We start from the raw sequence: 14,753 nt of genomic DNA, 5'->3' as shown, positions 1-14,753 counted from the left end.
TGCGAACAACAACTGGGAAGCCATATTGATTTGGAAAGGGCTAGTTAAGAAATCATTAATCAAATGGGAAATTAAATTAATATGAAGATATATTGAAAACATGAATTTATATTCGTTAAAATGAATTGACTTTGCCAACAAATTATGTTAAAACCCATTGACAATGAATTGGTTGCGAGGACATAAACTATCAAAATGGTATTGATCTTGAAACATTCCTTCTTAAGTTTGAAACAGAAAACAGAAATAGTTGTGAAGACACAAACTATGAAAATGGTATTTGATGTTGAAACATCATTTTCTAAGTGTGTAATGGAAAATACAAATAGTGTATTGTAACATCCTTTATAAAGTTTGAAATGGAAAATACAAATAGAGTATTGTAACATCCTTTTTAAAGTTTGAAATGGAAAACACAAATAGTTGTGAGGAAACAAACCATGAAAATGGTATCTGATCTTGAAACATCATTTTTCAAGTTTGAAATGGAAAATACAAACAGTGAATTGTAACAAAAGAGGTTCGAAACATCCTTTTTCAAGTTTGAAATGGAAAATACAAATAGTGAATCATAACAAAAGAGGTTCGAGAAGGAACACAATAGTCTAAAGAACACTGTGCTTGTCATTCCATATTTGAAGTTGTATGAAAAAATGGTGGAGGTAGTGAAGACCTGAAGAAGCAGTAATGGACCTGCAAAATGTATATTTAGTTAGAATTAGCAATATGTAAATCAGTTGCGGAAATTTATTAGTAATACTTTGCAGGTGAGCTGTGTTAAAATGAATCTGGAATGAATGGAAATGAAGTTACCTTTGCTATGGGGATTTATATATTGTTAGTGGAAGATGCATGGAGAATAATGGCATAGTGAACACCATTGGAGGTTAATGCGTCGCTGGAGATGCAATTTTTTTGCTTGCCAGGCGACCTGCAGCTGTGCAGGTATGTTATTTCTGAGGCCATGTGGCCTGATGCAAAAGAAAGAAAAGGCTAGAATGAGATGTACAGACAATATAAAGACATTCAAATATTTGCTTATTTACTAATATTCATTAAAGTTGGTTGTTGTTAAAAGATATGAAAAGTATGTTATGAAATAGAATGAGGTAAATAAATGGAGGAAACCTTTTGGTGAAGTCAAAGTATGGGTTGGAGCAGATTATCTGGGGGCGGCATGACTGTATCTAATGTGATGACTGTGTTGAAGGTGTTCCATAGTGCGCTTCTGTGGCTGGTCCCTACATATAGAGGTATGTCTTTGACGGGTGGTCGCTGACCGAGATCACCAACCAATATTATGGAACAGCGACCGAAAGGAGTGTTTCTTTGGTGGGGAAATGCCTCGCGAAGATGTTCATCAATATGGCTGAGAAGCTTTGGCCCAATGAAGCTCATTTCATCGATTAGTATGTATCTTAAATGCCTGAGTTCTTCCTGGACTTTTGTGGTAACTACTATTTCCAGACGCACCTTATGCAGACTTGTTTTGTATTACACATTAGAAGCACAAGAGATCTGATAAAACCTATTCCAGCTAAGAAAAATGTTTGTGATCAAGTTGAAAGTTGAAACAGAATAGACCAAATAGATGTTTGAGGTGTGACATTCATTTAAGGGAAATGACATTTTGTTGAACAAACAACCTTCTTTATCTATACATTGAGATGGCATTTTGTTGAAAAAACTATCTTCATTTTCTGTACTTTGAGTGTAATCCAAGATGTAAATGAATAAGACAGAATGTTCAACAAGGAACCATAAATGTTGTTTCCAAATTTTAATATTTTTTGGCTGGGTCAATTCTTCAGCTTGACAATTTTAATAGTCATAAATTACGTTCCACCTTCAAGATTACACAGTTTGATCGCAATTTGACATGAAACATTGTTTGACCGTGATAGAGGGTGGTGCATAAATGCACGATTACCATAATCGGTCGTGGCTATTGTCTTGTCCCACATTTTTCCTTTCAGCTATTGTTGGGAATGTTTCTACTGACTTGGATGTTTCCCATTTTTATTGGTTCTGCATGATGATTTGAATTAGGCTAGATTGGATTGGTCTTGCAGCCATGAGCATCAAATCCTGGTGACCAACTTATATAGCAATATAACAACTAAGCAGAAAGAATTCCCTTATACCGTGGTCTATAAATTGCACCCAGATGTTGATCGGCTCCCATTGACTCCTACCCACACTAATCTGACCAACTGAATCTCATACCAGACTTGGAACTATACTTGAATCCCATGGAATTTACATATTAATCTTCATAAATTGATGCCATACTTGATTGCATTTCTAGTAATTACTGTATCAGATCTGTAGAAATGCCATGAAGGATGGTTCATTGACCCACTATCCCCCGGTGACTTCTCTAATGTATGACCTCTTCATGGTGTCTTGGTGCCCCTTATTGCTAGTCAAGGTAACCCCGATGTCCCATGTGTCTGTAAGGTTTCTAAGGTTTCAGTATCTTGCTTATCACTATAACAAACTAATTTTCATTTTTATCTAGTTCATAACATGCAACAAAAATAAAAGACAAAGCAAGTTGCTCGTCTTCAGAGGAATTATTGGAATATGCGTTGTCATCTTCAGCAATGGACCGTGCGATAGGAGTGTTTAGAGATTTCATCATTTGCTTATTATGGACCATTGTTTGAGCATTTGTTGGAAACAGATGCATGGAATCATGGAATGAACATATTTCTTCTTCTGATAAAAAGGAATCTGTGCGCGACATGAGTATGTTATAGTCGGCGATTGTTGGATCTGCATCTCTAATGTTCTGGAGAATGTTCCTGAAAGTAACCTGTTGGATATCGTCGCCTTGTTGACGAAATATTGTATCTAATGTGATGACTGTGTTGAAGGTGTTCCATAGTGCGCTTCTGTGGCTCGTCCCTGCATATAGAGGTATGTCTTTGACGGGTGGTAGATGACCGAGATCACCAACCAATATTATGGAACAACGACCGAAAGGAGTGTTTCTTTGGTGGGGAAATGCCTCGCGAAGACGTTCATCAATATGGCTGAGAAGCTTTGGCCCAATGAAGCTCATTTCATCGATTAGTATGTATCTTATATGCCTGAGTTCTTCCTGGACTTTTGTTGTAACTACTATTTCCAGACGCACCTTATGCAGACTTGTTTTGTATTACACATTAGAAGCACAAGAGATCTGATAAAACCTATTCCAGCCAAGAAAAATGTTTGTGATCAAGTTGAAAGTTGAAACAGAATAGACCAAATAGATGTTTGAGGTGTGACATTCATTTAAGGGAAATGACATTTTGTTGAACAAACAACCTTCTTTATCTATACATTGAGATGGCATTTTGTTGAACAAACTATCTTCATTTTCTGTACTTTGAGTGTAATCCAAGATGTAAATGAATAAGACACAATGTTCAACAAGGAACCATAAATGTTGTTTCCAAATTTTAATATTTTGTGGCTGGGTCAATTCTTCAGCTTGACAATTTTAATAGTCATAAATTACGTTCCACCTTCAAGATTACACAGTTTGATCGCAATTTGACATGAAACATTGTTTGACCGTGATAGAGGGTGGTGCATAAATGCACGATTGCCATAATCGGTCGTGGCTATTGTCTTGTCCCACATTTTTCCTTCCAGCTATTGTTGGGAATGTTTCTACTGACTTGGATGTTTCCCATTTTTATTGGTTCTGCATGATGATTTGAATTAGGCTAGATTGGATTGGTCTTGCGGCCATGAGCATCAAATCCTGGTGACCAACTTATATAGCAATATAACAACTAAGCAGAAAGAATTCCCTTATACCGTGGTCTATAAATTGCATCCAGATGTTGATCGGCTCCCATTGACTCCTACCCACACTAATCTGACCAACTGAATCTCATACCAGACTTGGAACTATACTTGAATCCCATGGAATTTACATATTAATCTTCATAAATTGATGCCATACTTGATTGCATTTCTAGTAATTACTGTATCAGATCTGTAGAAATGCCATGAAGGATGGTTCATTGACCCACTATCCCCCGGTGACTTCTCTAATGTATGACCTCTTCATGGTGTCTTGGTGCCCCTTATTGCTAGTCAAGGTAACCCCGATGTCCCATGTGTCTGTAAGGTTTCTAAGGTTTCAGTATCTTGCTTATCACTATAACAAACTAATTTTCATTTTTATCTAGTTCATAACATGCAACAAAAATAAAAGACAAAGCAAGTTGCTCGTCTTCAGAGGAATTATTGGAATATGCGTTGTCATCTTCAGCAATGGACCGTGCGATAGGAGTGTTTAGAGATTTCATCATTTGCTTATTATGGACCATTGTTTGAGCATTTGTTGGAAACAGATGCATGGAATCATGGAATGAACATATTTCTTCTTCTGATAAAAAGGAATCTGTGCGCGACATGAGTATGTTGTAGTCGGCGATTGTTGGATCTGCATCTCTAATGTTCTGGAGAATGTTCCTGAAAGTAACCTGTTGGATATCGTCGCCTTGTTGACGAAATATTGTATCTAATGTGATGACTGTGTTGAAGGTGTTCCATAGTGCGCTTCTGTGGCTCGTCCCTGCATATAGAGGTATGTCTTTGACGGGTGGTAGCTGACCGAGATCACCAACCAATATTATGGAACAGCGACCGAAAGGAGTGTTTCTTTGGTGGGGAAATGCCTCGCGAAGACGTTCATCAATATGGCTGAGAAGATTTGGCCCAATGAAGCTCATTTCATCGATTAGTATGTATCTTATATGCCTGAGTTCTTCCTGGACTTTTGTTGTAACTACTATTTCCAGACGCACCTTATGCAGACTTGTTTTGTATTACACATTAGAAGCACAAGAGATCTGATAAAACCTATTCCAGCCAAGAAAAATGTTTGTGATCAAGTTGAAAGTTGAAACAGAATAGACCAAATAGATGTTTGAGGTGTGACATTCATTTAAGGGAAATGACATTTTGTTGAACAAACAACCTTCTTTATCTATACATTGAGATGGCATTTTGTTGAACAAACTATCTTCATTTTCTGTACTTTGAGTGTAATCCAAGATGTAAATGAATAAGACAGAATGTTCAACAAGGAACCATAAATGTTGTTTCCAAATTTTAATATTTTGTGGCTGGGTCAATTCTTCAGCTTGACAATTTTAATAGTCATAAATTACGTTCCACCTTCAAGATTACACAGTTTGATCGCAATTTGACATGAAACATTGTTTGACCGTGATAGAGGGTGGTGCATAAATGCACGATTACCATAATCGGTCGTGGCTATTGTCTTGTCCCACATTTTTCCTTTCAGCTATTGTTGGGAATGTTTCTACTGACTTGGATGTTTCCCATTTTTATTGGTTCTGCATGATGATTTGAATTAGGCTAGATTGGATTGGTCTTGCGGCCATGAGCATCAAATCCTGGTGACCAACTTATATAGCAATATAACAACTAAGCAGAAAGAATTCCCTTATACCGTGGTCTATAAATTGCATCCAGATGTTGATCGGCTCCCATTGACTCCTACCCACACTAATCTGACCAACTGAATCTCATACCAGACTTGGAACTATACTTGAATCCCATGGAATTTACATATTAATCTTCATAAATTGATGCCATACTTGATTGCATTTCTAGTAATTACTGTATCAGATCTGTAGAAATTCCATGAAGGATGGTTCATTGACCCACTATCCCCCGGTGACTTCTCTAATGTATGACCTCTTCATGGTGTCTTGGTGCCCCTTATTGCTAGTCAAGGTAACCCCGATGTCCCATGTGTCTGTAAGGTTTCTAAGGTTTCAGTATCTTGCTTATCACTATAACAAACTGAATTTTCATTTTTATCTAGTTCATAACATGGAACAAAAATAAAAGACAAAGCAAAGGCTAAAAGAAAAACTCCATTGCTTCAACTTCGTGAACATCAGGAATTTAAGAAAGAAAGATGTTAACAGAGGAATCAATAAGTTTTCACGTGAAGGCAATGTTATAGATACATCTGATGGCATTTGTAACCATTTGTTTTGAAGGTGTATCTTTCCAAGTTAAATACACCAAATCATAAGATACAAGAATGACACAGGTCTATTTGAGGCATTATATTTATCTCAAGTTTTATTAATTTTTCTATCACTTTCATAAACTAAACCCTTCCCTCAGCAGAATTATAAAAATGTCGAGGCAATGCATCCAACTGTTGCTACCTATTGAAAAATGTTAAGTTTCTGCTTATCTTAAAGACACAGTCTATCTGTTTCTTGAAAAGAGTCATGAAAGCAGGATGAGGTAAAAACTTCGAAACTGTTATGCCCTATGCCTCTTTAGAAAACACTAATTCCTTGTACAGAAATCATTTTCCAGATTTATTGATGAAGAAAGAACAAAGAGAGTTTCTCACAGGTATTCCAATTGCCATCCATTTTACAAAAATGAGATAATATGGAAGCAATTTTCGCCTATACATGGCCTTTTAAACAGGCACGAAGAGTTAAAAACCATAAACGAGCGTCATCAAAAAATTACAAAACTGAGCAATATGATCTCCAGGTTTAATCTCAAAACCCTGATCAAAGTGATTGAAGAGAAAAAAACTCACTGGACCATGGTAATCTGCATCTATGACACCAGCACCAACGTCCAACGTCTATCTTGATTTCTGAAATGAGGATGATGGTTATGTGTATATATACAGGCTGCATCAGGAGCTGTTCAATGCCAAATGATAGACATTGTTCACCCAGGAGTTGTCTCCATGCAGAAGGTTTAAATTAAATAAAACTCACAATGGCTTTTGAGCACAATTGCCATGTAATTCTATTTGAATCCATGCTCAGGTTGTTGGTCTGAATCGCTGCTCGTCTTTTGATGATTCACTCTGCCTATAATGTTTGAAATCTATGGAGAATCTATGATACTATATTTACTAGCACATACCCTCATAAACGCACGTCTGATATGCACCTAGAGGTTGCTCAGGTGAGGATAAATATCTCGAGTTTACACAAGTGACCTTGGTACTTGAGATTTTTCAACCTGCAGGTGCATATTAGACCGGAGTTTAGAGGGTCTGTGCTGGTGTTCATAGTCAATGGACCTAATGCACCGTCTGGATTCGATACACAATTAAACACATCACTTTACATACAAAGAGTTGATGGATCACTCCTACCCACCTCACCAGGGCTGAAAAGTGCATTCATTTCAAGTTTGATGAATAAACCTGCTCTTCGAGTAGTTAAGATATGAAGCACTTAATGATGAATAGTTTTAATAAAAAATTTCAAGTCTGATGATTCATTGATTGAATTATTTGATGACCCTTGGGAATTTGCTACATTGCAGGTAAATTTCAATGCAAAAACAGAGTATGACATGATCTAGAATTATAAAATTTTGCAAGACGTGTTTACTAAATTGAAGATAGACAAGGTATTGGACTTTTGTTGTAACTACTATTTCCAGACGCACCTTATGCAGACTTGTTTTGTATTACACATTAGAAGCACAAGAGATCTGATAAAACCTGTTCCAGCCAAGAAAAATGTTTGTGATCAAGTTGAAAGTTGAAATAGAATAGACCAAATAGATGTTTGAGGTGTGACATTCATTTAAGGGAAATGACATTTTGTTGAACAAACAACCTTCTTTATCTATACATTGAGATGGCATTTTGTTGAACAAACTATCTTCATTTTCTGTACTTTGAGTGTAATCCAAGATGTAAATGAATAAGACAGAATGTTCAAAAAGGAACCATAAATGTTGTTTCCAACTTTTAATATTTTGTGGCTGGGTCAATTCTTCAGCTTGACAATTTTAATAGTCATAAATTACGTTCCACCTTCAAGATTACACAGTTTGATCACAAATTGACATGAAACATTGTCTGACCGTGATAGAGGGTGGTGCATAAATGCACGATTACCATAATCGGTCGTGGATATTGTCTTGTCCCACATTGTTCCTTTCAGCTATTGTTGGGAATGTTTCCACTGACTTGGATGTTTCCCATTTTTATTGGTTCTGCATGATGATTTGAATTAAGGCTAGATTGGATTGGTCTTGAAATAATACATCTAAACCTAAAAATAATACACTGTTAGATCAAACTAAAATCCATCAGCATGGTAAATCTAAAGCACAGTAAATCTAAACACAGGAATAATACATCTACATTCAGAAATAATCCGATCAGATTTTTTTCCTGCAGTTGGTACATTAAAATAATTTCCTGCAAATGGTATAATTTAATGTATCAATAGTATTACTATACATGAGAACAAAATCTCAGCTCAAATACCACTTGCCTCTGTTGAGAAAATCATTCTTCCCCTTGCCTGCAAGTGTATTACCAACATATAAAATTCATGGCCAGCGTAAGGCTGAGACATAAAATCTCTCTGGGCACCATCTCTCCAGGGAAACAAACAGCTAGAGATGGTGCACCTGTCAGAATTTATACCTGTAGGTGCTAAGCTTATTTGAATATTATCTATTTGTTTAAAGAGTAAACTCAATAAGTTCTGATGTTTATTTTCAATCAGTAAGTTCTGATATTTATTTTGATATTTATTTTCAACTTATTTGAATTGATATATACACTTAATTTGGAGTAATTTTTAATTTTTTTAAATTAAATTATATATCTAATTTAAAACTATCTCATTTAAATTTAATTTGTTATCAACAAATTTCACAATTTACATAACTAAACTATCACCATTGAAGTGTCAATGGGCTAATTCAAACTTGAAATAAGTAAACCGTAGTGGCTTTTTTTCTCATTGAGTATAATACAACGCTTGATTCATTCAGTAAAAAATTTCGAACAGATACTTACTCGGCCTTAAAAACTCAGGGCCAGAGTTTACGAGATTCATGAGCCCTGAGCGTCCATAGAACTTGGCCAGAAACACTGTTGCATTTGCCTGGGATTCAGAGGTCTTTATCCACTGAAGGCATGGCCGCAGCTCACATGAATCGCTGCAACCCTTTCGCAGAACTCGACAACCATTACAGCTCACCCTCTACACAGTGATATTTTCTGTTGTTTCTGCAACACATACCCATTATAGCATATACTACCAGGTTCTCCGTGGAAACTATTTTTCATCCTTTCTTGTCCGGGCCCGCATTCGACCAGCTAATTTGTGTAACAGCCTGTGAGCGCCTGCATGCCCTGCACCTGCATCATGAGCGCCACGATGTAGTCCGCGGCCTCTTCCAAGAAAACGGGCGTGTTCAGCCGGCGGCTTCCTGGAATGAGGTCCCTCAGTGTCTGCATACGAGAAGCCAGAGTGCCCTTTTCTGAGCGGATGCTACTGCCCGACTTGGACGCCACTCGGAACAGCTGCTTGACGGACTTCTTGCCCGGAAAGGTCTCTTTGTGATGCAGTTACACGAAGGGAAATCAACGGGCCCAGCGAGTCCCAACCGGTCATCAACCAATTCAAATCAACGGCCGAGGATAATCTAATCGTCTAACAAAGTATCTAACGGCGTAAAATGATGACAGAGAGGCACTTGAGGGAATTGATCCCAGAGGGGAACGCCTTACGGCGTAAGAACGCCTTACGGCGTAATAAGTTGAATAATGAGAAGATTTTAGTTTTCCCAAGAAGAGAAGCGTTTATGTGTGAGTTAAGAGTGAAAAAAGGTAATGTGTTTGATATTGGTAAGGTTTTAGTTTTCTCGAGAAGAGAAGCAGCATTTATGGGTAAGTTGAGAGTGAAAAATTGCTTAAATGAATATTTAATGAATTAGAAGGATGTCACATTATTTTATTTTCCTTTTTACTGTCTTGAAGTTTTTCTAGATCATGTGATGTGTTCAACAAGGATTAAGGATTTGTTTTTTCAAAAATTAAGTATTAATGAATTGGAAGATTTTAGTTTTCCCAAGAAGCGTTTATGTGTGAATTAAGAGTGAAAAAAGGTAATGAGTTTGATATTGGTAAGGTTTTAGTTTTCTCGAGAAGAGAAGCAACATTTATGGGGAGTAGAGAGTGAAAAATGGCTTAAATAAATATTTAATGAATTAGAAAGATGTCACATTATTGTTATTTTCCTTTTATTTACTTTTTACAGTCTTGATAATTTCAGTTTTCAAGATGATGTGATGTGTTCAACAAGGATTAAGGATTTGTTTTTTCAAAAATTAAGTATTAATGAATTGGATGGTGAGGAAGCTTTTAGTTTTATTAACTAAATAAACGATTAATTGGTGAGGTAAGAGTTTAAAGTGGTTTGGATAAATTATTAAATAGTTAGTTAAGGAGAAAAATGATAATATTTATTTTATTTTAATATAATTTTATAATTATTTATATAAATAGTTTAATTTTTATTAATGATTATTAAAATTATAAAATTAATTAATTAACTTTAATACATTTATATTATATTTCAATAATATCATATTTAATATTTTTGTTAAATTTTTTTATAGATTCTTATTTATATTAGAATTTATTTTTTCATAATTAAGTATAGATTTATCTTACTTCTATATTTATTAAGTACTGGGAGGATCAAATTTCTCAAGATGTAAACCCTTGTTGTAAAATTTAAGGAAATACATGTTATTTGATTCTTCTTGGCTCTTGGTAAAATCAAAGTTAAGATAGATCTATGTTGATTTTGAGCAACACTCTAGTGTGTGTGTGTATATATATATATATCTATATATATATATATCCCCAGATATACTATAAATATTTGTTTTACCGCAGAAAAGACAGATATACTGTAAATATTTATTTTACCATAGCAAGCAGATATACTATAATATTTTGTTTTATCACAGTAAGAAGCAAACTGGTAATTATGGTTGTTAATGTTAAGCTAAACAATGTGTTAACTTTGAATTAGGAAAATGTTGTGAATAAAGGAGGCTTTGTAACTTCTGAAGGGGGAAGTTGGAAAAGAGCAGTTGCTTGAAAGAAAAACCCTAAATACCTCCCCATGCTCCAAAGAAAAGAGTGGAGGGGAGGAAAAAAACCTGTGCTGAAAGTTCAGACGAGAAGAAGGGGATATGCCGCTAAGTCTCGTGAGGACTAGATAACACAACACTATGTGCGAATAGAGTTGCAGAGGACAGTGGTCTTACAAGTAAACTAGGGGGGAGATTTGGTCTGGAGGACAAATCTCATGGATGGGTGGATAAAGAGCAGCAGATGATAAGGTGTCTTCTACCCTGAAGGTCTTTTTCTTTAAAGAACCACGTATGTAACACCATCTTAAACTATTTGTTTCTCAGTCAAATTTATAAAACTTTATATGAGCATTAACTTGAATGATAGGTATCTAAACATATACATGTTCAGTAATTAGAGAAAAATACAGGAACAAAAAGATATAGTGTCGGTTTAATGATGTTTAACCCTCGGTAACAGAAGAGATTTAGAGACAGACTTAATTGGATTAAACTGGTTATTGAACTAAGGACAACTTTAGGTAGGGAAAACATTACTGTTTAGTTAAATGTCATCATCTAGAAACTCTTCTACAGACACACTGTATGTAGAAATTAAAAGAAATAGTTCTGGTAGCTCATTTTCTGGGAATTGTAAATAATATGAACTAGTAGATCTACTTATTTCAATATCTGGAAATTGAATTTTTTATCAAGAAAAATAGATCCGCTTATTTCATTCTTAGGAGGACTTAAATAATTATAAAACCGACTTCTTTCTTTCGAGACAAATTTGGCAGAGAGAAATTAACACATACAGAGCTGGGTATTAGAAAAACCCTAAAGGCACAACTAACTATCTGAAATAACGAAGTCGGAGAATACAAATCACTAAATACCTAGTCCATAATCAAGAACTAGAAGAACTACGGGAGCTGGTTATAGTAAATGTATCCAGACTGGAGGAACTAGGACGAGAGCCACCAGTTGCCAAGTAAGTACAACACTGGGAAATTTATTCTATGAACTTTGAAAAACATTGAAAACACTACTGCATATTATTATGGATAGAATTGCGAGCCCGCAGCAGTTAACATAGGTAGAGTTGCAGTAAAACATCAGATACATATCGAAATGGTGAGACTTTGCTGTAAAAACCTTTATACCACAATAAAATTAGAGCCGAACCCATAGAAAGGTTCGATGAACCTCATGAAATCAACAGAAGAACACACAACGTGGTATCCACAAAAGAATCAAACCATGTGAGAACCTTTCACACAAAGAAATAACACCAAACATGCCACAATAAACTCTATACTTTCCAAAAGGAAAGAAAGGTGTGTTGCATCGATCGAAGGAGACTTAAATAAGGCAATAAAAAGTCCTTCATAATTTATAGTCGGGAGAGTTTAAAGACATGGGTAGTACCAGGGTAACCCGGTTATTAGAACGAAGAAATAGACTTATCTAAACAACCACGTTTCGAGGTCGTAATCGACCAAAACCCTTCATTCAAACCCATTAAAATAGACCTGTTATGCTTCTATTACAACAATAGGAAATCTCCTTAGCCATTTAGTCCATTTGGCAGTTGTCTATAACCCCTTTACATATATAAACACAAAGCTAGTGTGAATCTGGTAAAACTGACTAGAACCCTAAATCATTTGCATAATGCCCCTGACTGTCGAAAGCTAGAAACTGCTATGGTCTTACCTGAAAATTATCGGTTGTGGAAGGCTGGTAAGGGAACTCGCACCTTTGGAGCAGCAAAACGAAACCCTCGACCTCCTCACCCTTATTCTTGTAGATTAATGGAAGAAGATGTGTCAACGAAGACCCGAGGTCATTTTACAATGCCGAACTAGACAAATTCAAGCAAAAACAAAAAAAAAAAAAACCAAGGATCATGCAACCTTACCTGGTTCGTGGAGTTGGTGTCAAAGAGTAAACGAAAGAAATTTCCATGGAACCACCTCCGCTATTACAAAGTGGCATGATGCACCAGGCTAAGCAACCAGGCAGAAAATCGAACCAAACTCCTGGAAGCAGGGAAACCAAAATGAAATGAACTTCCAGCCATTAGGCTCGTGTAACCCTCCAAAGTTTGACTAGCCGTAGGATCTAGAACTCAAGAGCCACATCGTCGATGCGAGTAGCATCCCGAGGATCCAACAGACGAGGTACCGTCCTACCACGCCATGTTACCATGGCCAAGCAGGGTTATTAAATGTTAGAAGAGGTAGATAGATCCGTTGGCAGATGACTGTATAAAAAAAAAAAAAAAAAAAAAAAAAAAAAAAAAAAAAAAAAACTAAATAAAAATCTAAGTAATAAATGAGACCATCGGCCCAGTCAGCAACGGAGTACATCTGGAACACACGGAAAGGACCAATATTGGATTTAAGCATGTGAAACAGAGGACTGATCTGTACCTTGGAAAATGTATCAAGGTTTGAATTAATGATCGGATAAACTTTAAATTACAGTGAATCAACCCATGTAGTATTATTAAGATAATGATAAAATTATCTATATTTACACTGACTCAATCTCTAAATTATTATTATATTTCCTTTTGTAATTACTCATGTATATGCATATAAATAAAAAAAATGTGCATTGGTGTTGTGACATTGGTATCAGAGCCCAGATTACAAAACTGTGGCCTCTGGCAACTAATTGTTGAATTCCTGATATTTCTTTTGATGATTGTTAACTTACTGATGTATTAAGTACAGGACACCAGTAGATTAAGAGAAGATCGGGCAGTGTTCCAGCCAGGAGAATGGTTGGCCTAGGACCTGCGACATTCCCTCAAAATTGTCCTGAAATATGGATACAATTGGAAGAAGAGGCGTGTAATACTAATCTTACAATACTGGAAACAGTTCAGGAACTAAAGAATGAGATGGCTCGCCTGCAGGAGGACAATGCAAGACTAACTATGGAACAAGAAAAAATTATGAAAATCTTGTCCGATAGGCAGAATCAATGCCAACCGATCCCCAGCCCTGAACAAGAATGAATGTTTGAAGAAGAAAGTTACCACATAGAACTGGAAGAGAATCAAGAGGAGAATCGGGAAGAGAAATCAGATAACACTTCAGAGCACCCGACAGCAAAAAGGCAATGAATAGAATTACAAGGGGAATTTCGAAAAATAAAACCACCACATTTTGATGGAGAGTTGGAAGAGGCAATCGAGCCCTGGCTTATTAACATGAATAAGTACTTCCAATTATATGAATATGATCACAACCTAAAGGCCCGACTGGCCATCTTCTAACTACAATGGAAGGCCACCTTATGGTGGGAAGAGTTTAAGATTGTGCACGAGGTAAACGAACAAAGTATCACTTGGGAGAAGTTTCAAAAATACTTCAAGGAAAGATATTTGAATGAATGATTTTATGATGAGAATGTTGGGTTGTGTTATATTCTTTTCACAGCTAGCCCACGTAGTTAACCGAGGGTTAGAGGGGGGGAGGTCACAGGGGGTTTGAGGGGTACCCGTAACCCCACTTTATGGGGTCTAGGGCAGCGCCGCAGAAAATTTTGGTTTTGGACCCTATGTTAGGTTGGGCAGACCCACCTATGGTTTTGTGCATGATTTTCGCACATGTTTTTTGGAAACGATGGTTTTCGGTCAATGGTATTGGATGCTTCGGCATGTATAAATATGTATTGTAACATTGAAAGGAACATGATGAAAAATCAAGCTGGTAGTCTTGGTTTTGGGATCCAGGGGAAAATCTCTGTGTATATGTGTTTTATGTGTTATGCTCTCGCATTTTTATTTTCTATGTTTTAGAATTCGAATGCAG

The 14,753-nt window shown here is 36.2% G+C and overlaps 1 long non-coding RNA gene across 1 annotated transcript; it reads right to left on the bottom strand.

The window, feature by feature from the left end:
- Nucleotides 1-395: 395 nt before the first annotated feature.
- LOC149231904 (uncharacterized) lies at nucleotides 396-9,382 on the bottom strand. The gene is made up of 3 exons (XR_016247495.1): nucleotides 8,852-9,382; nucleotides 814-971; nucleotides 396-693 (listed from the first exon to the last, which is right to left on the bottom strand). It is a non-coding gene; the product is annotated as an uncharacterized LOC149231904 (long non-coding RNA).
- Between the last annotated feature and the right edge of the window lie 5,371 nt (nucleotides 9,383-14,753).

The sequence above is a fragment of the Pinus tabuliformis genome, chromosome J (genome assembly GCF_031772625.1).
Source record: "Pinus tabuliformis cultivar Carrire ecotype Pingquan chromosome J, CPIR1, whole genome shotgun sequence".
NCBI lineage: Eukaryota > Viridiplantae > Streptophyta > Pinopsida > Pinales > Pinaceae > Pinus > Pinus tabuliformis.
The sequence above is the reverse complement of the archived record's forward strand: the minus strand, read 5'-3'. Positions and strand labels throughout refer to the sequence as shown.